This window comes from Orbicella faveolata, unplaced genomic scaffold (genome assembly GCF_042242905.1).
Source record: "Orbicella faveolata isolate gen_17 unplaced genomic scaffold, um_ofav_v1 contig_14, whole genome shotgun sequence".
Classification (NCBI taxonomy): domain Eukaryota; kingdom Metazoa; phylum Cnidaria; class Anthozoa; order Scleractinia; family Merulinidae; genus Orbicella; species Orbicella faveolata.
In genome coordinates, this window is record NW_028301541.1 from 13,655,956 (window position 1) to 13,667,396 (window position 11,441).

Consider the following 11,441-nt stretch of genomic DNA (forward strand, 5'->3'; position numbering starts at 1 on the left):
TCCAAGTATATTGATCACAACGGTTACACTGAAAGCCGTTTGCGTAATAAACGTTGAAAACGTTTCGTCATGCATATTTACATTCCTAACACCAACGTTACAAGGAAGAAATGCGACAGAGATTTATCAAGTTTATTTAACAAAGGTATTAACTGTTATTTCATCATACATCTCATTGGGCCTTTAAAATGCAACTTAACCCTACTTTTGTAATTCCGGCGCGTGGGTTTACACTTTAGTATGTGCGCCTTGCGCAAGGCATTTGACGCCTTCCCTTCCGGTGTGTTTCATGCGATCGTGCGTTCGGAGTATGGTTTCATTGCAAAATCCGACCCTTTTTCGATGACGGCTGATCGATTGTCTTGAAGGCCTCTGTCTTTGCAAGGATAACAGGGTTTATAATGGTTATCTTGCTTGCTTTTGAAAACGCCGAGTAGGCCTTTGCATAATCTGTTGGTCTTGCACATTATCTCCTTTGGTTGTGCACGGCAAGGTTTAACGACTCTCTGTGGTGAAATAATTGGATTACACCACCATGGACCACAACAACATTGCGCGGGAGTTTTCAAAACACTTCAGTTTTAGCCAAAATTAGATCCGTAACAGCCCAAAACTTTCCGAAATCCTTGAAAAAGCCAACCCTAAACGACCATCCCATTAAACCGTAAACCACCCTTAACTAAACTAATTTTACGCATTTGATTAAAATCACATGGATTGTCCACAGAAGTTGTGGAATAACAAGTTGTTATTGAGCTTCATCCCTCAGTCCCTTCCCACGCAGGATATGGAGAGTTGACGAGATTTTAGTGATATTGAGACTCGTGATAGCGTGCATTTTTTATACAACAACAGAAACCTCCTTTAAATTCACATTGCAAACTACATGTGTGCTAATAACTTCACTTTTCTTGCGGCTTCGCCCCTCGCACGTGAGCTCTACAAACGTGAGCCTGCTCGCAGACTAATTTCACAATGGAAGTTGAGCACATTTGACGTCACATTTTCACCTCGTCACCCAGGTGGAGGGGTGGAGGTGCCGGGGATGGGGTGGCATGGTCAAACGCGTTACCAGAGCAGGGGTACACATTAAGGGATTTTCAACATGACTGCCTTACTGGAAATTGAAAGAGCTTTGACGTAAACAAAAGTTCCAGGTTCGAGTTCGAGCCTGGCCAGGCTGGAGTTTTGTGTGAGTCCCCTCCGTTTCCGATCCCCAAGGATTTCTATCCAGGCTTTCCCGACTGTCGCACATTCAAAGGAACCCAAGAGACGACTGGGGACGAGTCAGAGTTCCACAGAATTCACAGTGATCAGAATTAGAGCGAGCATGCGCAGTGATAAAAAAGAATGAGTGCGTGCGCGTAGGAAGCAAGCAAGTCATTCCTGCCCCTCGGGAGCTCTCAGGGCAACAAGATCGATGGCTGATATATCAGGCCATTTCTTGGACAGCCGATGAAATTTTCCAGGCATAGTATTCTGCACGAGTGATCAATTTACCAACTGTAACACGTTCAATTGACTCGGGGGTGGAGAATTCTCCTAACGTACGTTCACACGTACGACCTCTTCTACTCATTAGTGACTCGTTAGAATCACCAAACCTAGGTCTTCAATTCCAATATCAACCACAATATGTACCTTGCAAAACACAGTATGATATAGTGACCATGGGTAGGCCGTTATCAGGTTATATACCAGCCCAGAGGACCCTAGCCTGCGTAAATCCGCCGCCCGCCCTCCCGTCTATTTTTATCAAGTGGAGTGGGTGGTTGCTGACCCAGGAGGGAGCCTATGGTGTGCCGTGACACAGGTTTTGTGTGGCCTGGTATCTTTTGACAAGATGATAAGTTTCACAAAGAGTGGGCATGAGAATCGACGCTAGGCGTGAGTGAGAGATTTCCTAAACTTTCACACGTGCGACCATTTCCGACCATCTACTTGTTAGATCTTGTAAGCTTAGACTGCAATGATATTCTTTCATCTGTGCCAGTCACTATCTCCCAGGAAATCAGATACCCGAAGGGAAATGAACCAGTCCCGAGATTAAAACCTTTACCCTTTGATATGCTGTTTTTGACGGAAAAGGTAAAGTCGGTAAACTTCCAAAGTAAATAATACCTCTTTCATAAACCTTCAAAAGGTCAGAGGGTCCAAAGCGAGGCTTTCAATACGTGAATAAATGAGGTGTGTCTAAATGGCAGTTCTAACTGCCCTTTCTGTAGTTCATTATGATTAAATTCGGAAAATCGCTCCACCCTACTCATGTGTCTCCAGCCTGAAATTAAACAAAAAAAACCTACCCACGGGCGGGATAGCTTTTTCCGCCCTGCTTATAATCGTACGAGCAAGCGCCTGTCAGTGGTTTAACCAAAATAAGAGAAAATTACAAAAAGAAATGCAGTGTAAGTCATTCTCTATTGCCTTTGCTAGTTTTGAAAGAAAAGCCTACGATGGTCTTATAAGACATATACAAACATTACAAATGACAGTACCCTGCGAGCTTGATAGACAAAAAAAACAAACAAACAAACAAACAGAAAGAACGCCTGATCAAAGGTTACTCACGCGTCTCACGCAAACATCGTAAATTTCCATGCGCGTGGGCTCCGCACTCCACGAGCGACTCGCGCTAGAAAGTTGACACTTGGTTGCGCGCTGTTACTGTTACTGTTGTTGGCTCATCGAATAATAAAGAAGAAAGTCTTGATTCATACATTGGAGAAGGTTTCATTGCACTCAAAGGGTTCTTTCATAAATCACATCGTCAGTAATTTCCCAATAAGGGTTATCAGCGCTGAAATCGTCATTGACATCTATTGCCTTCGAGCTGAATTGAGCTGGCTAATGACGTTGCTAATTGCATTCCTGATTTCGCAATAACTGCGGTCTAGTCTGTTCTCAAAGATTTCATGCTGCTTGTTATTTCTTGTTTACGTTTTTAGGAAGCTTGCTCCGAGCACAGCAGGGACTCGTCGGCTAACGGCGGCTTAATGTAAAGATATTTAAACTGGATTCCAAAACCATTGCTCAACAAAATATGACAAGCGCTGACTCTGATATTTCTTCGGTTGACTACCTTGCTGTTTATAAAGCCATTTCAAACTCTTATTTTACAGGTTTATTAAAACAACCGTTTTCATCAAGCATTGACTCAAATCGTAATCAATATGTAAGGGTCTGTAAGGAATCTCCTCTCGAGAAATAATCTTATTTGGGGCTGCAATCAGCTGGAATTGTCTTATCAGAGTAGACCTGACAACAAAAACAATGGAATGACGAGTTCATCTGTGTCCTATTTCTAGAGGAAGATTCGTGTCCGATTACTGGGGTGTCCTGTTACGAGAAGCAGCTGCGGCCTAGATAGGGGTGGATTGCGAAAAATCAGGTATTTTCCGCTTTAATTTGGGGCGACGTGTAAAGTTTAGGATGACAGCAAATTGCTTTATGATACATTTCAACCAAAAAATTAAACGAAAGTCCACAAAAACGTAATTTTAGAATGCATAAATTAGCTGAGCATTTTTAAATCCTAAAAGATCTGAATATGAATATCACCTAGAAAATACAAGTCTACTTTCAGGTTTCCGTAAGTTGAAGATGGCGTCAAACATTGCTGTTTTAACTCTGCAGCTTCTTTGATTCTTTAATATCCCTCAAACGTTTGAAACATCCATGTAGCGTGTAGAGTCTGCAAATCTGACAGCTGCATGTCTTCTGAAGTGAAGGGAGATTATTTACACTGTTTGAAAGGCTTCTTTAAACATGGGTAAGCACGGTTTCCATTATCCTTGCCCGCCGACAATGGAACAGGAAGCCAAAAAAATTTTCTTTTGCGCAAACTAAGAAAGGTCTCCGGTGGAAGCAAAATGTTCCTTTAAACTGAAAAAGCTCAGAATATATTATTTTTTCACTGTTGCTAGGAAGCAAACTTTGTTTCCGCGTTGAGCAGCATGTTAACGAGGAAACTTTACGAATGACTGTTTAAGGAAGTAAAGTTTCCGCAGCCATGCATGTTTCCTTGTTGGCGAGGTCTTTTTATAGGTCTTGGGATGCAGGAGCTATCTCGATTCATTTAGCCGCAAGGCTTATTTTTTATATATAGTTATGGTTTCAAATAATTTCTTTGAAAAGTCGATATTCTGGCCCTAGGTACTTTTTGTCAATTGACACTATTCTGGGCAAATCAGAACTAGGCTTGAAAGCTACACTCATGATGCGAAAAGTTTATGTATATGTATATGTACATACATGCTTAAAATGGTAATATCTAACACAGCTTTTTAAGTTTGTAAAGGGAAAACTGTTTGTCCGGGATTAGCTCTGCTTCAGCGCACGACTCCCAGACCTTCTGTAGCTGTAGTTTCTAGAACAATATCCCGAATAGCTCTCTTTTCTTAAATTCTCAAATAGCTCTCTATTCTTAACATTCTAAGTTAACTCGGACTCTTAGATCTCGCTCTCTTTAGTTTTGACCGGATTAGAGAGAAATTTATGCTCATGTAAACTTTGCATTAAGCAAAACCACGCTTGCGCAATCGCTTGCGCAATCGCTTGCGCACAAGTCGTTAGTATATATTTCTTCGACAGAGTTCACTTTTTTAACGGAATCAAAACCATTTTCTTTCTACATTTTCACTATTATTCTAAGGCAGTCGGGCTAAAACAAATGAAAATGAGCAAAATAAAAATAACAGAGATCATTTTCGCAGAATTTAATTGCATGCAAGTAACAGCATTGTACAGAAAAACTTAAATTAAAGAATATTAAGCAATGTCTTAAACAACAACTTCAAACATGTCTGCAACAAGGTGAAATCGAAGAAGAAAGGCGGACGTACTAGCTACACCTTTTTCCATATATGAATACTAAGTTGTTTACAAGTTTGAGCACAGAAATTAATTCGGAAACGTGTTAAAAGACTGCCCGCTGGGATATGCCACAATAAAAAAACGATTTAGACAAGAGGCAATGTTTAATTAAGAGTGTTTTAACACTTGGTCGAGAAGTGTGAGGTACGAAATATTTCCAGATAGGTAACATCAACAGGATTGAAACAACAAAAAACCAATCCAAAATAGATAGGAAGATAATTCTAGAAAAAGGTAGCGTCAACTAGGTCTGGGTTAAAAAAGAAAATTAATATGTCCCTGGACTTAGTTGTCAAGCAGCAGACAAACATCAAAAACATGCATCCACTCCGTTTATTGAAGTCTTACCAGGAAATATTCAGCTCTCGCCAGGACTAAATTTCGATAAGAGTCTATCGTGACGTTTAACCCACAATAATATTATTGTCATTTACACTCAATTTTAGCGATTCCAAGTAACACATCTACTTTAGAAATTCGCTACAATAACCGTTCACACTACGCGCGCCGGAGAAATTTGAAAACGGCGTTTTTACTCCAAAAACGCGTCAAATGTTTTCCGTCCACACAACGCTGGAGGAATTTGAAAACGCAACAATCACCGGCGATAGAGAAGCTTGAGTACACCATTGAGGGTTAGGGTTAATCACATGATTATCAAGACATCATCTTTAATTATTGCCATTTTTCGAAAGCCTCTTTTTAAAAATATTCTCTGAATTTCTCCGGCATAGTGAGCACAGGGCCTAAGGGTTCGTATTTTTATGGTTTAACATGTTTTGTCTCTAATTTTAACATAACACTTTTCAGCACCTACATCGTAAACTTGCATAGGGCTACACTACACCACTAGCATCAAATGTACATATTTATACGAATCAATAAAACAAATTATGGTAATTTTCTCTGACGAACAGGAGAGCCGAATAGCTAAACAAAGTACTGTATGTAAGAAATCAACTTTATAGGTACTAGAAGTAGTAAAATATATTACACGAAGCCGGTACTAATACTACTTGGAATAATGAGGAGAGTATCCATATTAATTCTGACCTGTGTGCTAGCAAATTGGAATGCTTGTTTTCACACCTACTCTCTAAACTCCGTGCCCGTTTTGAGACTTGGCTGACTTCGTATGTGAAGTGAAAACAATAATGCAAATGAAATGAGGATATCAATTTGTTTGATAAATAGATATTTATTCCTTCTTTATACCCTAATTATTGGGTATAAAGAATAAAAAAGATGCCGACCCTATACTTCGCTATTCACACATTTTCTTATTCAAAGAAAACAATAGCCTGACTTTGACACTTCTGCACTTTGTACGAGTAACTTTGTATTTCTTTACTAATTTCTCACTTCACTGAGATTTTCTTGGATTTCGGGCGCAAAGTACGTAAGTCGAAAAAATAGAAAGTAGCATGTTCCAGTCGTTTATTAGAAAAGTAGTCTTCCCTTTATGAAATTCCTTTCACCAATAATAAGAACAACAATTTACCGACACTACGCTTTTTTACGTTGCTGCTCTTGTATAACAAGAGTTCAATAAAAGAACGCGCATAACTGGAATAACCCGTGAGACATACATGTGCGCAATCCGGACCTATTCGTCCTTTGAACAATCTGGTCGGTGGTAATGAAAAGAGCATAAAGCATCATATATTTCGGCCTGAAAGGAGCTTGTTAACTCAAACTGTTTTGGCCTTTTATCATGGCTGCCTGAATGAGTACAACCCAAGGTTTTCAATCCGATCCCCCACCCAAGATTACTTGCAAAATAAAGTACCTTGCCTTCCCCTCCGGGGGGACTCCAGTATAACAATGCCGGGGATGTTCGTCGTACCTTTTGGGAGTGAAAGAAGCGAACTTGGTATCTCTTAGGTGTTTAGCTTCAAAGGGTTCACAGAGCTTCCGCAGTACCTTTTTGGGTATTTAACAAGATAGAGATTTATGGCAATGCGTTCATAAACTCTACGAATAGAAGGTATTCGAAGCAATCGTTTTTGTTGCTATTTTTATATTTTAGGGGCCGGTCTTATACCTTAAAAATATATTTTTTTATATAAATCAACATTGTGGGACAGTTTTGGTACCAAATTAAAGGACTTCACACTCTGACTTCAAAAATAAGTTTTTCCAGGTCACATGCCAGAATTAATGAATAACTAGCCCCTTAGTGTTAAAAAGTGGAGTTCATTATAAACACGATAACGTACTAAAAATGGAATTAAGTTCATTCTGTCCATAAATAAGTTGTCGAGGGGACAAACCTCAGAAAACTATGTTTTGAGTTTTTATTTCGTGAAAATGGGAAAAAGATAAACTGATATTAAATAATATTAACTATATTAACTTTATTACAGGGAAAATATTTCATAAATTGCACATTTTAGAGGTTTACGACCTAGAGAATTGTGTTTTTTACCAATCTTGAAAATTTGACTACATTCGGTTGAAATCCAATGGAGATGTCGTGTGGGAAACATTGGTGATCTGTCTATTTCGTCATTTTGAGAAATAAGGCTTTAGAGTTTAACTTCGGTCTCCGAGAGCCCAAATTAGCCTTGGGAACGGGGGGAGGGGCAGAGGTAGGGGGAGGGGTGTATATCGAAAGGTTTTGCATAAATGTTCCATTGAATACCCGAAATATTAACCAAGTATAAAGAATGTTCAGGACCATGATGCAAAATTCTCGTAAGTCTGCATACGAGCCAAGTGGCTCATCAGGCCGGAGCTTATCCCGGTTTCAGTAGCATGAAGCGACTAGGAGTATTTCTACTCCCCCCTGGATGGGATGCTAGTCCATCGCAGGGTTACCCCCCAGCATTACTTCGCTGGTACCCATTTATACACCTGGGCGGAGAGAGGCACCATGAGAGTAACGAGTCTTGTCCAAGAACACAACACAATGTCCCCAGCCAGGGCTCGAACCCGGACCGCTCGCTCCGTAGTCGAGCGTACTAACCATAAGGCCACTGCGCCTCTGAATTTCTCATAGGTACTCATCTCTAAATTAAAACTTTTCTGTAAGGTATAATTAAAATGTATTGAATTGAATCCATTTTGTAAGTACTTTTGGACTGTAAACAACCGTTGCTATGTTGAAATATACTACCAGTGTGCACATTTCTTAATGTAAACGTAAATCAAGGGGTAATTAGAGCAAGATCGTTTTAAAATACGTTTTGCAAATGGTCACGGTGTCGAATCTTCACGTTTCGGAAAAATGGCTTTTTGGAGAACAATGTACATCTGAGAGCGAGAGCATAAGGCCCCCTTAAAAATCAAGAAAGTGTCGGATAATGTGTTGTTTTAGATTTGGTAACTCTTAGGGATGAAAAAATTTCAGCTTACGCTCACAAAACTGACATGCAATGTACCCTCAAAATATAAATTTCAAAATTTCCGACAAGCCCTCTCCCGTCCTTTTATATGGGATTCTCCCCGACCTTGGCCACAGCAGCTAACAGTGAGACCCGCGCAGTGAGATCATAACTAAATTTTCAGCAACCAAAAATGAGTTCAAATGTTGTTGTTCATGGTGTTTTTGTTGTTTATATGAGCTTAGCTACACCTAGTTAGTTTACAGGCATGCCACTTAAACTGAAAGAAACAAATATGTCATAAAAACATAATAGGCTTAAAAATCCCAACTGGGGGGAGGCAGAGCAGTTGGTTATTTACGAGCATGACCGAGGAGTTGAACTAGGGTCTACCCAGAAATAACTCCAGCTAAGTGTTGGTCAGAGGGTACTTGAACCGGAAACTACTCGGCCACGGTATGCGGCCGGTGCCTTTGAGAGAGATAAGATCTGATCCTTTCTAAACTTCTAAGATGACAGAAAGTAAATAAAATATCAACGAGTTTCCTCTTTTAGCAGATCTCGCCCACGTTCATCCCCCGCTAAGTTGTTTTTTTCAATCAGTTACGAAACCGCAAGAACTGAAGCATTTTTGTTTCTTTTTTTTCCCGCTTTTGTCACGCCGTGATCCACAAGTCAGATCACGCTTATATTTCACGTTATTCAGCGCTTTTATCTCACAGTGAGCTTGATCTCCAGTGTCAACAGGTCACGCACATCGTAAATGTCAGTGGGTCACGTAGAAGATGAACACGTGCAGCTTGCGAAAAATTCGAGGTCGTTCAAGGTCATATGTCGCTCACGTACGTGAGCGAAATTTCTTACTTTTCTCTGGGTCAAAAAGAACATGCCTCGAGTGCTCGAAGATGGTTCTTTGGATAATAAAAGCAGGAGGAAAGCGTACCTTCTAGTGAAATCCCGCTTTTTTGGCCTTGAGCATTTCCTCGGGCATCTAAAAAACCTCCCACGCACGCAGGTCGCGCGTGTCTCGCTCGCAAAACACAACATAACATGCGTTTCGTACTTACATAAAGTTATATAACACGGCAAAACAATGAGTTCTTTCATGCTAACTAGCGCTCTAAGCCTGTTTTCATGCGAGAGGCTGCACGCGATTTATTAATAACCCAATTTCTGAGCATTACATGCTCTTCTCTACCTCCCCGCATAGAACGCTGACTGAAAAACTTCCCCGAAGCAGGTTCTTTGTTTGTTTCCTTACTTCTGGCATGCGCTTGTATGATGTACTGAAACACTGTTGGAGGTGTGTTCGTGGGTTTGGGAGGGGAAGAGGGTCATTAAGTTTTAACATGATTCATCAAGGCTCCTTCAGTTTCACGTGTAAAGTAATACTGTCAATACTGATACGCTCAAATTGTCATAAATCCGAAGAATGCCTTGCATGTGCTCCACTAACGTTTCGTGCAGGAACCAAATTCTAAAATTTGCCCAAACGTGTTCCTAAGCGACCGTATGAAGAGAAGAGAACACGCGTATTTTTGCCAGGGCCATTGTTAAGGAAAAACGAAATGCTGATTGAATTGTAACCCGGCTTTGATTGGGATGAATTTTTTTTTTTTTATATAAGAAGGCCTTATGTTTTGAGGGTACATTGCATGTCATACTATAATTACTATGCCCTATAATCAAGCTTACGTGGCCCTATTCTCCCAGAGGAGAGCTATAGGACTATGATGATGATGATGATAACGAGCCATTATTTTTGTTCTTCACGGTTCATATGTTAAGACAGTGAGATGTGCAGGGAACAATTATTCTCAGCGACGAGGATAACTTAGCCAAGTCCTGTACGAGTTCAAGAGTTGTTTTCCGGTCGACACTTGAAGAAAACTATTCTAGAATCCGATAGTCCTTTATGTCGAAGGTGTCTACTTGCTTGACCGCGGTCTTGACTGCATAGTATTTCCAGATCCTTTTAGCTCCTTTCAGGACACTACGTTCAGCCAAGACATCGCGGTTAAATAGAGACTGCGTGCTTGGAAGTATAGGTGTGCAGTTAAGTAATTCATACTTGAATGGTGATTTATATCTAGGTATACTGGATCTACTGAGAAAAGAGTCCGATAGAATATTTATGATCTTTTAGTAATATATGAAGCATGCGAGACAGTGTTTCACAACATTTCAGAACGTCGAGATGAAAGTTAAAAAATACCATGCGCAGATATGTTCGTAATTGTGTGAGAACAGTGTCAATATGATTGATATATCTTCTTAGTTCAAGGTAAACCTCATGGAGACAACGGAGAAAAAATAGTAACTTATTGTTTATTAAATTTTTTTACTATTAAAAAATTAATTTTTTTTTAACATTGTTCATTATTATTTTACGAGTTTATTTTCGAAGAAACCCCGACCGTAATTTATAGTAGCCGAGGAGAAATTAATTCCGAGAGAGTTAACCTTTCATTTTCGAAGCCCATGGCCTATCACCTGATGATTTTTGTTCCGAGTTTTCATCTTTTAAGTTGATAGTTGTTTTAGAAGGGCTATTAGAATTATGTGCTTGTTGAAATAACTTTTTTCTATTTTGTATTTGCGGGTAATTCCCAAACATGTCTCTGATGGCTTATATGTAGAGAGTTATTTGTTATTGATGGTTTTTACGTTTCCGAATGTGGTCTGCGCCCTAAAGGGAACACAAATAATAGGGAACAAAAAAGGGAAATTAAAAAGTAACTCACCAGAGGGCCCATCAAAGGTAACAAACAAAAAGGGCTGCAAAGGAACGCAAATGGGAATAGATGTAACCGAAATGGGAACAGAAAGGAGAAAACAAAAGGAAAGACAAAAGGGTACATAAAATACAACTTTGCGTGCGAACAGCATTCAGTTTCTTAGCATACTGCAATAGGAACATGCTTGTACCAATTACTAGCTGGAAAGTATGGGGCTTATAATCAGAATGAAATAGATACATTAGATCTTCGGGAAGGGTTTAAATTGAAGTTCTAGATGACTTTCACTGATAGTTGGTCAAAATGGGAACTGTCAACTGGGAAATGACACGTGTTTTAATCGGTAGCTGCATGGGATATGAGATCTGCAAAATTTACTAACAGCTAAGAATTGGGCTGAAACTTTAACTGATAAAGCCAAGAAATAGCCGAAAATGTAACTTACAACTGGGATTCCAGCTTCGCCATTCAGACCCTCTAAATGAGCTTTTATTCGGGGTTGGGA